Consider the following 15,832-nt stretch of genomic DNA (forward strand, 5'->3'; position numbering starts at 1 on the left):
TTCTATTTTGACTGGTACTAATGCTGCTCTACCTGCTTTCTTCTTACCAGCATTTGTGTGCTATATCTTTAGCCTTTTAGTTTGAAACTTCCTGCACTGCTTTAGTATGCTAAAAACAATGTAATTTTCATTTTTAAAAATATAACCTGACAGCCTTTTGACAATAGGTAAATTTATCCCAGTTACATTTATCATGATTATTGATACCTCATCACAGTTACTGGTGCCTACCAGCCAAAGACCATCAGAAACGTGCCTGTGATCAAACAAAAATTGGATCAGTGTACTTGTTGCAACAAAGGCAGCACCCCGAAGCTCCCCATGGTGTGTTGCAATGAAGACCAACAGTTTTTGTTCAACTAGAGCTGTGTTCCTGGCAGACTTTGACTTGTGGACATCAACACAATAAAGCAAGCTGGTACTCTCTCACTCTTTTTCTCTTTCTCTCTGTCTCTTTATATCTCTAGCTCTTTCCCAAATAAATGCTGCCCCTCCAATGTGTCTTGGTACCTAGCTATCTTGGGCATTTGTTTTCATTTCTTTTTCTCCACCCTCATAACTGTTTCTGTGTATGTCTCCCTGTCTCTGTTACACACGCATGCACACACAACTTACCTCAACCCTGCCACATTTAGTTAAGCCAGATTTACTGCCCAGAACAATGTCTGCTGCCCTGTGAGCCTGGGCGTGGGGGCTGGGGTGGAGGAATGGTAGATGGGGCCTTGGCTGAGCAAAGTTGTTTCGAGAGTTTTCCTAACCTGGCAGTAGTAAATGATCACAGCAAATGCCATCTCCCATCCTGATTGGTTGATGACCCTGTGACAGTATGGGCTTAGTCATACTCTTCTTGCTTAGATTTGATTAATCTGTATAATTAGGATCAAAATAGTATAGTTTGTACTTTGTTTTCTATCTCCATTTCCTTTTACAACAAAGGATCTGTGTGCCACAGAACCAACACCTTCACTTCTGGTCTTTGGAACAACATTTGCATGTTAGATAATCAGACAGTTGGTTTGGAAAGGAGTGGGTGGAGACTCGGGAGAGATGAGACTGGGGCCTTAGACCAGAACCCAGTGTCAGATGGTTTTATTAAATTCCCCCACTTATGGTCCAGTCATTATAAAAAATGCCTTCCACCTACACTGTATGCTCATGGGTCCTGTCGCTTTTATTTATTGAAATGACCCTGTGTGGTAGACAGGGAAAACATCAATGCATCCACTTTATTGATTAGGTAATTCGAGTTGTGATTGGATGCACGCCTGAGTCATTCATTGCTGCACAGACATGTGTCTGGTTGCACACCAAGCCTTGAGGATCAGGGGTGGATTAAACCTGCTGTCTGGAGGAGCCAGCTGCGGTGAGGGAGGCAGACTGTTGATCCACCAGGTGATACAAGCATAACTCAAAGGGCAGATGATGTTGGAAGTAGGGGATGCTGGTGGGGATAGGATGGTGGGCAGCTGACCATGTCCCAGGTGTTCCCTGGGGGATCAGGAAAGAATGTGTGCGAGGCCTTAAAGGGTGAGGTGGTGGTACAGGACAAAAGGAGGATGGGGCAGGAGGGCATTTTAGGCAGAGGGTACAGCAAATGTGGAGTGGAGCAGAGCAGGATCCAGGTGCTTACTGGCAGGAGTGGAAGGCAAGGCAGAGCGGCTGAGGCCATGCAGCTGGTGAGCAACAGCTGGTGCTGGGGCTCTGGGCATCTGTCCCTGTGCCCCTGGCTGGTGCACCTTCTACATGCTGTGCCATCTGCTCACCTCCATCATTGAGTATGTTCACAAAGATGCCCAGGGTGCTCTTATTCACTCAGAAGCCCTCCATTTCCATTTTCTGTGCTCCCTGTCCCAGCCCTGGTGCACTTCCCCAGTTCTGGGTCTAGTCCTACCTCTAGACATTTTGCTTTGTTATCCAATAAAATCCTTTGGATTATTTAAGCCAGATGAGTTAGGCTTTTGTTTGTTTGTTTGTTTTATTTTGTCACTTGCAGCCAAAAGAATCCCGAGGAACCACAGGACAAGTATCTGATACACCCCAGTGTAAGGCCTTTGAGAAAAAAATGTTGGAGGAGGTAGTTTAGGCCTCAAGGTCCAAGTGAATCTAAGCTATCCGGTCATGTAGAGCAGGCCCAGATAACTCCCCAGCCCCAATGCAGGTGTGGAGGAGGTGAAACAGGAAGAAAGTTATGGCCAGACCCACCCCCAGCAGAGAAGTGGTGCCAGGTTTGCACAAGGACGTGTGGAGGAAAGAGTGCAGCCAAAGCTGACCTGGAAGGCTAATAAATAGTCTGACCAATCAGATTGGCAAGTCTGTCTCCTTTTGAGGACCTAATAATCAGGGAAGGGAGGCAGAGGTAGAAAAACATGGACAGGGACAAAAAAGTTACCCAACCAGAATTTGGTTTAAGGGAAGGGAGTTTGGACTAGAAGCAGCTGAGGAGTGGTGTCAGTAAAGAGCTGGATTATGTGAGCATCAGGGCCAAGTGCCCTGGAGAACACTCTCCAGATGGGGCCAGTGGCCCCTCTGCCAGGGCTGCTGCTCACCTGGTGGCATCTGCTAAGCTCAGGGAAGGGTTCTGTCCAGTTGTGTCTTTGGAGGGAGACCCTACTATGCTCCCAGCTACCTGAATTGCTTTCCCTTAGGCTCGTTGCTCAGCATGTGGCATGTAGTCTGGCAGCATCAGCATAACCTGGGTGTTCCTTTTGAATCCAGATTTTCATTTTAACAAGGTCCTTGGGTGATTTGTCTGCACATTAAAATCTAGGATGCACTGCCTTGGAGGATCTTTGGGGTTTGCTGTGTACTGCCCTGGTTGTTTGTTTGTTTATTTCATATTAATTTTTAGCTCGTGAGCTCCCCATGGGAAACTTCTCTCAGCAGGCTAAGGTAGAGCCAGCCAGTCTCACCTGTGTGTGCAGGAGGGTGTGTGTTCTCTGTGGGCACTGGGGCTTTGAGACGGATTTTTTGGGGGAAAAGCAACAGATACTTGCACAAGAATGAGGCTAGGGCTGAGAGAGGGGCTGGGGGTGGGAGCAGGGAGGCAGTGGCTTGGGGGAAAAGGACCATAGTCCCAGGAACTAGAGGAATGGGGCAACTTCCCAGAGACACCCCATTCCCTAAGTGGGGAGTCTCCTGGGTCTCAGTCTGAAGTCAGTCTCACCATGCCCCATTGGGGCTTTGTCAAAGATACCCCCTTCACACAGGTGGCTTATATCTTATCCCCTGCCCGTATTCAAGACCTCAGGCAGGGCTTGGTGCCATATAATGTCATTCCAGCTTATGGAACGTCCAGAGATTTTTTTCAACTGATGTCTCAACTCCCAGGAAGTCGCAGGAGTAAAGCTGTGGGTGCCTCCTTTTCCTCTCAGGAGCACACAAAGTGCAAAGGCTTGTCTATATTACAACAGTTTTCTCCCACTGCACAGTGGGAGAGGCACACGTGTAGTGTTAGGCCAAGTGCCACAGGAGAGATGGGCGGCACCAATTCTTCCTGTGACAGTGGCCCCCTGGTTGGAGAAGTTTGCCCTCAGGTGGTTCTTGTGAGTTCTTTGTGTCTCGTGATGCTACCCAAGCAGAAAAGGTTTCCAGATAGATCTAACCATGGCTCTAAGGGACTTGCTTGGGCTCTTATCTGAGTCCAGCCTCACCAAATCTAATACTAGCAAAATTTCTCTGGTGACTCCTTGGCTATGCCCGTAACATTGGAAAACCAGAGGGGGGAATCCATATCTGTAAGGTCTTGCTTTGGGATGATCAAGTACACACTTGGAGTCTAGATTATGTTGCCAAGCAGCTTTCCTCTTTTCCTGGGGTTATCCATCAGCCCACAGCAAGCTCATCTTGGATGGGCATCTTGTATGGGCATATGCCTCCTTTCTGACAACACCCTTTCTCCTCTCCCTTCAGCTTTACACTGAGAGAGAGGCAAAGGAGGAGGATGAGGAAGCAAACTCTGAGATCTGAGAGCTGTGACCAGGAAACAACTCTGGTTATGATTAATACATGGAACTGAAAGCAAAGAGATTAGCAACCCAGAAAGTGTTTGAGGGAATTACATTTTGTAAGCTGCCACAAGCCTGGACAAAACAACCGGCTTTGACTGTTCAAGACAAAACAATCATCAGAGTGGTGGTGGTGGTAAAGTGGGAAGCAAGCCTGGATCCCGCATTCCTCCAAGCACAGAACATCCTGGGATCTTCTCTTATCTGTCAGCAGCCAAGGTGTTTGCAGAGAGTTCCAAGGAAACAGGTAACTCACAATAGACTGAACATGTTGACTCCACACAAGGTCTTTGACTCATAAAATCTTGGGATGTATATCTCCACTTGGATGAGTAATAGACACTTCAAACTTACAATATCAATAAGGGAAACATTTGAGACTTCTAGTTCTGAATAAGATGGATTAATGGATCATGTTTACTTCTCCCCAAAATAATTTAAAGACTGGACAAATATATGAAACAATGGTTCTTAAGACATTGGACAGTAGGCAGTAAAGAACTATGAACCCGATCATGCCCCAGCTTAATGCCTAGAGGGGAACCTAGGGAGAGCTTAGATGTCTCTCCAAGTTGAGAAGATGGAGCTGGGAGACCAAGGTAGCTTGATTTTGCAAGGGCGATCATCAAAAGGAGCTATACAGATAGAAAACTCCAGAAATCTACAGACAGTCCCTGGAATATTCAGTTGAGTACTGACCATGTATATTAAGAAATTTCACAAGGCAAGGAAAAGTATCCCCTAAAAAGAATCAGAGAGAAAATCCCTGTAGCTCACACAGGAAAAAAAATAATGCCTCTTCTTACCATCCAGTGTGGAAAACTTCATACTTCTGACAGCACCAGAGGTAGAATACACAGGAAAGTTTGTCTCAGTAATGGAGAAAAATTTAGGCCCAGCCTAAACACTACTCTGGTCCTATAACAACAAAAGCTTAAAACCAAGTCCTAAAAGAATTAAACTGGCTCTAAGTTACTTGTCATATCCCATAACAAAGGTCAAGAATATTTATAGGAACACAAAAACAAGTAGAACCCAAAAAGGTTAAATTTAAATGTCTTGCATATACTCAAAAATTATTAGATATGACAAGAAGCAGAAAGATATGATCCACAGTGAAGAGAAAAATCAATCAAAGGAAACTGACCAAAATGATCAAATAGGTGATAGAATCAGTAGGCCAGGACCTTGACACAGTTATTAGAACTACAATCCATATGTTCAGGAAGATAGCTGAACAATTAAACATCTTACATAGAGACATAGAAAGTATAGGGAGACTCAAATTGAATTTACAGACATGAAAACTATAATGTCTGAGATAAAAAATACATTGGATGTTACAAATGGCAGATTAGATACTGCAGAAGAGAAGATTAGTAAACTTGAAGACAGAACAATGAAAGCTATCCAGAATGAAACACAAAGAGGAAAAATACTCCAAAAAGTAATAATAGGCCAGGCACAGTAGCTCATTACATAGGCCTGTAATCCTAGCACTCTGGGAGGCTGAGGCGGGCAGATTGCTAGAAGTCAGGAGTTCAAAACCATCCTGAGCAAGAGCAAGACCCTGTCTCTACTATAAATAGAAAGAAATTAATTGGCCAACTAATATATATAGAAAAAATTAGCCGGGCATGGTGGTGCATGCCTGTAGTCCCAGCTACTTGGGAGGCTGAGGCAGCAGGATCTCTTGAGCCCAGAAATTTGAGTGAGCTAGGCTGATGCCACAGCACTTACTCTAGTCTGGGCAACAAAGTGAGACTCTGTCTCACAAAAACAAAAACCAAAAAGTAATAATAAAATAAAGAATCAGTGAACTGTGGGACAACTTCAAGCACTCTAATATATATGCAACTGGAGGACAGATGGGAGGGGATTAAAAAAACTTTTTTTTAAACTAATGGCTATGTATTTTCTAAATTAGATAAAAACTGTAAACTTGGATATTCAAGAAATTCAACAAACCCTGTGCACAAGAAACATGAAGAAACTACACTGAAGTATTTTTTAATCACATTGCCCTAAATATAGATAAAGAGAAAAATCTTAAAAGTAGCCAGAACGTAAAGAGATAGCAGATTTCTTGTTGGAATAAATGTAAACCAGACATAGTCTAAACATCTTTAAATCTACTTTGAATCATCTTATCTATTGAGACATAAGAATTGTCACCCTAGAATCTTTTATCTAGTGAAAATATCTTTAAAAAATGGTATAATTAAGACTTTTCCAGGTATAAAAATCCAAAAAGAGTTAATCACCAATAGATGTGCATTACAAGAAATACTAAAAGCAGTCCTTCAAGCAGAATAAAAATGACACCAGTTAGAAATCTGGATCTACACAAAAGAATGAAGAGTACCAGAAATAATAACTATATGAGTAAACATTAAAACTACTTTTAAATTAATTAATCTTTAAAAAAAGAATTTTTTAAAACAAAAACAATATATTGTGGTGTTTACAACATACAGGGAAATAAAATGTATGACAAAAATAGCACAAAGGCCTGGAGGGGAAAAAATGTAAAGTATATTATTGTAAGGTCTTAACCTATACATGAAGTGGTATATTATCACTTTGAAAATAGACTGTGACGAATCTTACATGTATGTGATAAACTCAAAAGCAGCAACTAAAATAGCTTAGAGCTTATTGCTCATAAGTTGACAAAGGAGAAGATAAAAAATTCTAAATTTCTCCAAAAGAAGGCACACAAAATAGAAGGAAAAGAGGCCGAGCATGGTGGCTCATGCCTGTAATCCTAGCACTTCAAGAGGCCGAGGCAGGAGGATCATTGAAGCTCAGGAGTTCGAGACCAGCCTGAGCAACAGCGAGACCCTGTCTCTACTAAAAAAAAAAAAAAGAAAGAAATTAGCTGGACAACTAAAAATATAGAAAAAATTAACCAGACATGTTGGCACATGCCTGAAGTCCTAGCTACCTGAGAGGCTGAGGCAGGAGGATCACTTGAGCCCAGGAGTTTGAGGTTGCTGTGAGCTAGGCTGATGCCACAGCTCTCTGGCAACAGAGTGAGACTGTCTCAAAAAAAAAAAAAAAAAAATAGAAGGAAAAGGGAAGAAAGGGCAGATGAGATTTTGGCACTGTTAGAGTAGGTAGCCTGCCCCAAACATACACCACTGGACAGTAGGCAGGCAGGCGGGGGATGCGTACCTGGGTGGTGGAGCAGCACGCTTATCCCCAGGGCTCATGCTCTCCCAGAGCCTTGGGCCTTGGTTTTTGGTCCCTCATACACTGCCTGACTAATGTCCAGGTTCTTGGCTGCTTCCTTCCAATTCAATTTCTTCCCTAAGGAAGATCCATAAAGAGCCGTGCCACCAAGGATGGATACAATTTTGGCACATAAAAGGGAGAGAGGAGTGCTGTTTCAGGAAGAGATAGAGCATAAGCAAAGATATGCAATAATCCCCCCTTATCCGTGGTTTCAATTACCCTCAGTCCACCGTGGTCTCACAATACTACATCAATACTCCTTCACTTTGAGGCCATTATTAAGTAAAATAAGGGTTATTTGCATGTGAGGCAGCCAATCTGATAACCGAGAGGGCTAGTGCAGTGACTAACAGCAATAGGAAAGAGATGCAGTGGGTCGGCGTGAGATTCCATCACACACTAGAACGGTGCACATTGTAAAACTTAGGAGTTTATTTCTGGAATTTTCCATTTATATCACAATGCCTACATCATTTATCTCACTTTATCTCATCACATAGGCATTTTATCATCTCTCATCACAGGAAGAGGGGTGAGTACAGTATGATAAGATATTTTGAAAGAGAGACGCAAAGAGAAAGAGAGAGAAAGACCACATTCACATAGCTTTCATTACGGTATATGGTTATAATTGTTCTATGTTATTAGTTATTGTGGTTAATCTCTTATTGTGCCAAAGTTATAAATTAACTTTGTCGTAAGTGTTTATATATATATATATATATAAAACAAAACATAGTGTGTAGGGTTCAGTACGGTTTGAAGTTTTAGGCACCCACAAGTGGTCTTGGAACATATCCTCTGCAGATAAAAGGTGAACTATTATTGAGTGCCCCCAACAAAAGTTTGTTCAGAGACACCCAGGATACCAATTAGGACAGAGTGAAGGTATAGGGTCTGGAAGCTATGGAAGCAAAAATATTGAAAGACTAACCCTATCACAATTGCTGCAGTGATTGCTATTACTGTTGATTTCTTGTGCACAGACCTTGTACCAGGAGTTATGCTAGAGGGATTATGCATTTTGTAACTACCTTCCGAGTTGGGTATGATTATTCTATTATAGGTGGGTAGATTGATCACTTAAAGATAGATCACTTAACTTTGCAATGTGTGGCCACAGACACACAATGGATGCGTCTCAGCTAGAACTGAAACACAGGCCAGGGTGACCTCCAAGCTGGCCTCTTTGCTGTCTCAAGCTTCTCCCTGGGTGGGCCAGCGGTTTGGGAGGACTTGCTACTGTCTTCAGAAACCCCCTACATGGGATGCTAATTTTTTAAGGACTTGGGGTACTGTAGATGATAAGCCCAGAAAAGTAGAGCGGACCTGAGGTGGTCTCCGAGGGTCGTGGGTCTCAGACACTCAGGCAGCAGAGAGTGAGTCCCTCAAAGGCAACACAGCTTCTCTCTCCGGCCTATGATAACCCCTCTGAGCAAGGGTCCCCTCCCTTCTAGGGACTCCTAAAGTTGGGAGAAAGCTTTCTGCACTAGTTTTGAGTCCCTGAGCTCGCTTACAGGTGTGTGGCCCTGGACTAATCCCTGCATCATTCTGAGCCTCAGTTTCCTTGTGTGTCAAAGGGGGATATTGCTCCTAGCCTTTGGGATGAGCAGGTGCAGCAAACGCCCCACCAGGCTAGACTGGCCCTCGGGGAAGCCAGTGCGAGGCGCAGGGAATGGCCCTGGTTGCACTGAACTCAGGGCTCCAAGATGCAGTGGGCGGAGGCTGGAGGGAGGCAGCCTTTAACCTCAGGCTGTAGGGCTCAGGTGCCTCCTCAGTCACCTACAGGCTGTACTTGCACTTCTTACAAGTTTGTGACATTGCTGAGACTCAGTTTCCTCAACTCTAAAGGAGCATAACCAGGGTGCCTACTTCAAAGGCGTGTCACATGGACTCAATGAACAGGTGTCTTTCGGGGCCTGGGCTGGAGCTGGGACACAAGGGCTCTCCAGTTGGTGCTGGCACACTTACACAAGGGTCCTTACGCAAGGCGATGGGTGGGTTCCTGGTGTGCAGGGCAAAAGGCTCCCCTTGCTCCCACCGGCCTAGGGTTTGGCTCAGCAATGCCAGGGTTGGGGACAAAGGAGAGATGCTCGAGGACTAGTGCCTTTTTCTTCCGTGGCTAAAGCATGCTTGCTAAAGAACAGCTGAGGTGCCGAGAGTCAGGATGAGGGGACCCTGGGAAATGCTCTGGGGGTCTTGGAAGGAGCCTTGAGATTGACAGTGCCCAGCTAGGTCTGGGCCCCTCCTCTTACACCCTGGATCAGCCCAGCACCGCCTCCCGGGTGCTCTTCGCCTGCTGCCTCCCCAGATCAGGGCTGCACGGTGCCTTTGGGTTTGCCACTGAGCAAAACGGTGGCTGATTGCATGCCAGGGAGAGAGCCCTCAGCAGACACCAGCTCTACTGGCACCTTGATCTTGAACTTCCCAGCTTCTAGAACTGGGAGAAATTAATGCCTGTCTTTCAAGCTAAATTAAACAAAAAACAAAAAGACTTGTGTGTGATCTTCAGAGGTCCCCCTTTCCCTAATGTGACAGATGGGGAGCTGGTCTATCAGTGTTCTCTAAATTTCAGTTGTTTACGTACTATCTGTGATTTTTGCTATATTTGCATGCAAGTGGTTCCATTAGTTGCTTAATACTCTTCTTTAAAAAAGCCTATTCAAGAGAAAACTTCAGGTATGCCTATGGTAAATGAAAAAGCTGACATAAATAGAAAGTGTCCATAAGAAGAAATACACACATACTTGGAATAGCAAGTGTGTATCCTGTACCACCTACAGTGATCTCATGTGTCACACTTGGAAAATGCAGGGCCAGGTGACCCATGGCTCCTCCCGGATCTTCTCCTGCTTCCCGGGAGAATGTGGCCTAGACTCGCAGCGTCCCCCTGGGGCCATTATTCACTGCTTGCTGTTTTCTCTGTGGACCAAAAAATCATCCTTGAAGTTTTACAGGGCAAAGGGCAGAGGCCTGGAGCTCCTGCTTCCAGAGAGGCCTCTGACGTCGTCGGGACAAACAGCATATGCAGAGCAGAAGTCCTGCTTGTTATCCAGGCCCCTTTGAAGAATCTCAGACATTCCTTGAGAAGAATAGCTGCGAGATTACAGAGATTACATCGGGAGCCTGACAGCCAGGCGTGCAGGCTCCCCCATCCCTACGCGGTGCGTGGCCCAGAGAAACAGACAGCATCCCCTCACCCAGGGCGGGCACTGCCCCTGCCTTCCGCAGCCAGAGAATGTCAGGAACAGGGGACAGGAAGGCAGAAGCCAGGGACGTGTGTCTGCTCATTAGGCCACGTCCAGAGTAGAGGAGCGGGCAGAGTGGAGCTACGCGGGGCTTCTTTGTTGCTGATATAGTCACATCTAATGTATAATAATAACACCTGCGTAGACCTGGGCCAATGTGTTTGTGTCTCAGTTTTGAACAAAACAGTTTAAAAAGTGAAAACATTTTAAAAATAGGAAAAGTCTTACAGAATAAGGATATAAAGAAAGAAAATATTTTCTTTTTACTGCTGGATGATGTGTTTGTGCTCCTACAAAGGGTTAAAAAAAATTAGGTGTTTATAAAGTAAAATAGTTAAGTGAGCTAAAGTTAATTAATTATTGAAGAAAGAAAAAAATTTTTTAATAAATTTAGTGTAGTCCAAGTGTGCAGTGTTTATAGAGTCTACAGTAGTGTGCAGTGATGTCCCAGGTCTTCACATTCACTCCCCACTCACTCTCTGACTCGCCCAGAGCAACTTCCGGCCCTGCAAGCTGTATTCATGCTAAGTGCCCTGTACAGGTGTACCATGTTTTTACCTTTTACACTGTACTTTTACTGAACCTTCGTCATGTTTTATGTTTATATATGTTTAGATATGCAAATACTTGCCATTGTTTTACAAGTGCCCATTCAGTACAATAACATGCTGTACAGGTTGGTAGCCTAGAAGCAATAGGCGATGCCAGACAGGTATAGTAGGTGTGTAGTAGGCTGTGCCATCTAGGTTTCTGTAAGTGCACTCTGACGTTTGCACAATGATGAGATCACCTAATGATGCCTTTCTCAGAACATATCCCTTTTGTTAAGCAATACATGATTGTATTTTTATATGCTGTATGTGTAATTAAATGTACTCATTGTAAGTGTACAGTTGGATGGATTTTTAATAAATGTATTAGATAACCACAACCCAAATCAACATACAGAACATATGCCATCACCCCAGAAAGTTCCTTCAGATCCCTTTGCAGCCAAGCCTTCTCCAACCCCAGCCCCAGGCAACTGCTCATCTGTTTGCTGTCACTCTAGATTAGTTTTTCTTTTCTAGGCTTCCATATAAATGAAATAGGACAGTATGACAGTATGTATCCTTTTGTGTCTGGCCTCTTTTGCTCAGCATAATGTTGTATAGAATTGGTACTTGGTTCATTTTGATTGCTGAGTAATATTCCGTGGTAGATATATACTACACTTTGTCCATTTATCTACTGATGGACATATAGTTTTTTCTAGTTTTGAAGCTACTACGAATAAAACTGTTAGAAGTATTTGTGTGCAAGTCTTTTTATGGATATATATTTTCATTTCTCTCAAAACCCTAGGAGTCTAATTGCTGAGTTAGATGGCCAGAATATATTTCACTTTATAAGAAACTTATAGACTGTTTTATCATTTTACACTCTCACTGTGTATGAGTAATACATGAGAGTTCCAGTTGTTCCACATTCTTGCCAATCTTTGATGTTGGTTTTTAAATTTTAACTATTCCATTGGATGTGTAGTACTATCTTATTGTGCTTTTAACCCATATTTCCCTGATTACTAATAATGTTGAACATCTTTTCATGTGCTTACTGGTCACTTGTATATTTTCTTTTGTATAGTTTCTGTTTAAATCTTTTGCACATTTTAAAAAATTGGGTTATCATCTTATTACTGAGTTGACAAAGTTTTTTTTATATATTTTGGATACATATCTTTTGTCTACTTTATGTGTCATGAATATTTTCTCTTGGTTTGTGGCTTGTCTTCTCCTTTTCTCAATAGTGTCTTTTGAAGAGAGGTGTTTAATTTGGGTTTAATATAAGTGATCATTTTTTTCTTTTATAGCTAGATCTTTTTGTGTCCTAAGAAATCTTTGTTGGGCATGGTGGTTCACACCTGTGATCCTAGCACTTTGGGAGGTCAAGGTGGGAGGAATACTTGAGGCCAGGAGTTTGAGACCAGTGCTTTGGCAGCATAATGAGATCTAGTCTCTACAATAATAATAATAATAATAATAATAATAATAATAATAAAATTAGCCCAGTGTGATGGTGCCTGTAAGTCTCAGCTACTCAGAGGGCTGAGGCAGAAGGATCACTTGAGCCCTGGAGTTCCAGGTTACAGTGAACTAGGATTGTGCACTCCAGCCTGGGTGACAGAGTAAGACCCTGTCTAAAAAAAAAAAAAAATTACCTATACTTCTATTATGCACAGACCACCACTGTTGTCATTTAAAAATACTTCTCTGCTGATGGCCACGTAGGCACGCTATATAGTGATCTGATCAAAGGCACGGATCTGGAGCCAGAGTGCCTGGGTCCAAATCCTGACTCTTCCAGTTGCTAACTGTTTACACTTGGGCAGTCATCTGACCTCTAACTTCTTTGACTCAGGTTTCTGAAAAGAGATTGATAATAATTATATCTAGCTTATAGATTTGGGGGGGTGAGGATTAAACCTTGGCTCATGTGAAGTGAGTACTGTCAGTATCAAGTGTAAGATACTGGGCTATTAGGACAATGGACACCTTCCAGCTTCTGTTTACTGCTTGCTTGCTAACTGCAAGGCATTATGAGTACATTACAGGATGCAAAGGAAAAAGACAAAGAACGCAGAAACTGGAGTCTCTCAGTTAGGACCTGGAACAGGTTGGAGCCTATCAGGGGCAGGGTGAAGTAAGAATCACTGTGGGTGCAGATGCATGATCAGTATGTAAACAGCTTAGGTATAAAAAGCTCACTAGCACACAAGGAGGGTCCCTGTCCGAAGAAGAGGCCACTGCGCTGGCACTCTAGGGGCTTGGACCCTAGCTCTAGCTAGACAATAAAACTCCTTTTGATAATTACAGCCTCAGTGACTCTGTCTCTCTGTCCTGCTGCCGTGCAAATCTTGACTATAACATCAAGTAGTCCGCTAAGTGGTCTCCCACTTCCAGCCTGTTCTCCTTTAGTCTCAACACAGCAGCCAGACGGATCCTATCAATACCTAGGCCAGAACGTGTCACTCTTCAGTTTGAAGCCCTCCACTGGTTCCCACTTCCTTCAGAGCAACTGCCAAAGTCTTTTGGCCCAAAGACCTTACAGCAGCCTGCTTGTTTGGCCGAGGGGCTCAGTGGCACTTCCCTCTGCAGGGAGTAGGTGACAGGGGGTGCAGTAGCACTGCCAAAGCCTTGTGTGAGTTTTTTTTTTATTTCAGCATATTATAGGGGTACAGATTTTAAGGTTTCAATAAATGCCCATTTCCCCCCTCCCCCCACAAGTCTGAGTCTCCAGCATGACCATCCCCCAGACGGTGCACATCTCACTCATTATATATGTATATACCTGCCCCCCTCCTCCCTCCCCCCTGCCCAATACCCTATTACTGTAGTACCTATGTGACCACTTAGGTGCTGTTCAGTTAATACCAATTTGCTGGTGAGTATATGTGGTGCTTGTTTTTCCATTCTTGGGAAACTTCAGTTAATAGTATGGGTTCCAGCTCTAACCAGGAAAATATAAGATGTGCTATATCACCATTGTTTCTTAGAGCTGAATAGTACTCCATGGTATACATGTACCACATTTTATTAATCCATTCTTGGATTGATGGGCACTTGGGCTGTTTCCACAGCCTTGCAATTATGAATTGTGCTGCTATAAACATTCGAGTGCAGGTGTCTTTTTTGTAGAGTGTCATTGGATCTTTTGGGTAGATGCCCAGCAATGGGATTGCTGGATCAAATGGTAGAATCACTTGTATCGCTTTAAGGTATCTCCATATTGCTTTCCACTTTGTGTGAGTTTTTTGGGGACAGATAGGGGAAGCTGCCCTCCCCGATTGTGGGGTCACCCTGCTGTCCTCCACTGCAGGGTTGCCCTGCCCTCCAGGAAGTGTGTTCTTGCTCACCCAAACTCCGGTTCCCTCTCTAAGAGGATGAGGCCTTGCCACCGCACACACCAGCCTCAAAGGGAGGCCATCTCTAGATGGTCCTGGAGTCAGAGCCGTCCGGCTGCAGCCTCCGTGCCTTGCAGAGGAGGAGGGCGTCTGCCTGTGCCATCTGGAGGACAGGGTCCCTTTTGGTGCTGAATGTTCTCACTCCACGTTTGGGGGCTCCAGAGGCTACACCAGCAGGAACTTTGTGCTGGGTGCCAGGCACACGGTGATGAACGGGCTGCAGCCCTGCCCGCACGGCACTCACTGGCTAGTGGGGAGACAGGCATGCAAGTGGCCAGTGGGACAAACATCCGAGCAGCAGGCACTTGATGGAGGGTGCCCGTCTGACTCTGGGGCTGCGGCAGGCAATCGGGGAAGCCTTCCAGGGAAGGCCGTAACCCAGTTTCTCAAGAATAAACATTGCGCCAGACTTCATTGATTTCTTTGGGGGTGGAAGTGGGAAACTCAGAGGATTTCCTTTCCAACAGTTGTGATAAGCTGGGCACTGTCACCACTTCGTACCACACCTACACCGATGTCATCTGACCGTCCCATGTGAGTCAGCATCCTCTGCTAGAAGCCTGGCCCAGAGTGTGGTTCTCTCCTCCCCAGCCTGGTGGGAGGAGGGAGTCCAAGGGAGCTGGGCTCCGTCGTGTGCCCTGCGCTGTGCTGGGTGCGTTACACCTGTGGTCCCCAGGTCTTCAGTGCTGCTCTGTGGGGTCAGCATTATTACCTCATTCTAGAAATGAGCAAAAGGAGGCTCAGAGGGGTTCGGTTTTGTCCTAGGTGACACAGCTTAGGTGGAAACCAAGTCTGGACTTGCACACAGATCTCTCAGCCTTTGAAATGTGAGCACTTCCCCCAGAACTGCACGGTCTACCTTCAAGTCTGCTGACGCTCCTGAGGATGGGGAAGGCGACATTTGTGGCATCACTCTCGCAAAAGCCTGGGCTGTGACTCAGTGGGTTCCACAAGTGCCCTCAGACTTCACCTCCCTCAGGCAGAATTCTTACCTTAAGTGGAGTGAGGTGGGGCAGTTTTACAGCAAACAGGACTCCCATGTGAGCCAAACTGCCCTGGTGGCCAGCCTGGTAGGAATCGGAACCCTGTTGACCAGTCACAAGGGAGACGGACTGAATGACCGATGTCCCCTCCCACCTAGATAGCTCCCCATTGCCACAGGTGGCACGGGTGGGCCCACATTAATGCTAATGACACTTCTCTTTCATTAAGCCCTTCCTGGTGCCAGACGACATGGAGGGCTCTTCATTAAATCTCTTGATCTCTGGGGCAGCCAGAATTACTGCTCTCATTTTGTAGAAGAAAAGGGGGCTCAGAGAGGTCACGTTATTTGTTCAAGGTCACAGTGTCTGATGTGAAACCAAACTGATCCCAAAGCCCGTGTTCTTGCCCCTGCAGTC

Source organism: Microcebus murinus, chromosome 1, assembly GCF_040939455.1.
Source record: "Microcebus murinus isolate Inina chromosome 1, M.murinus_Inina_mat1.0, whole genome shotgun sequence".
Classification (NCBI taxonomy): domain Eukaryota; kingdom Metazoa; phylum Chordata; class Mammalia; order Primates; family Cheirogaleidae; genus Microcebus; species Microcebus murinus.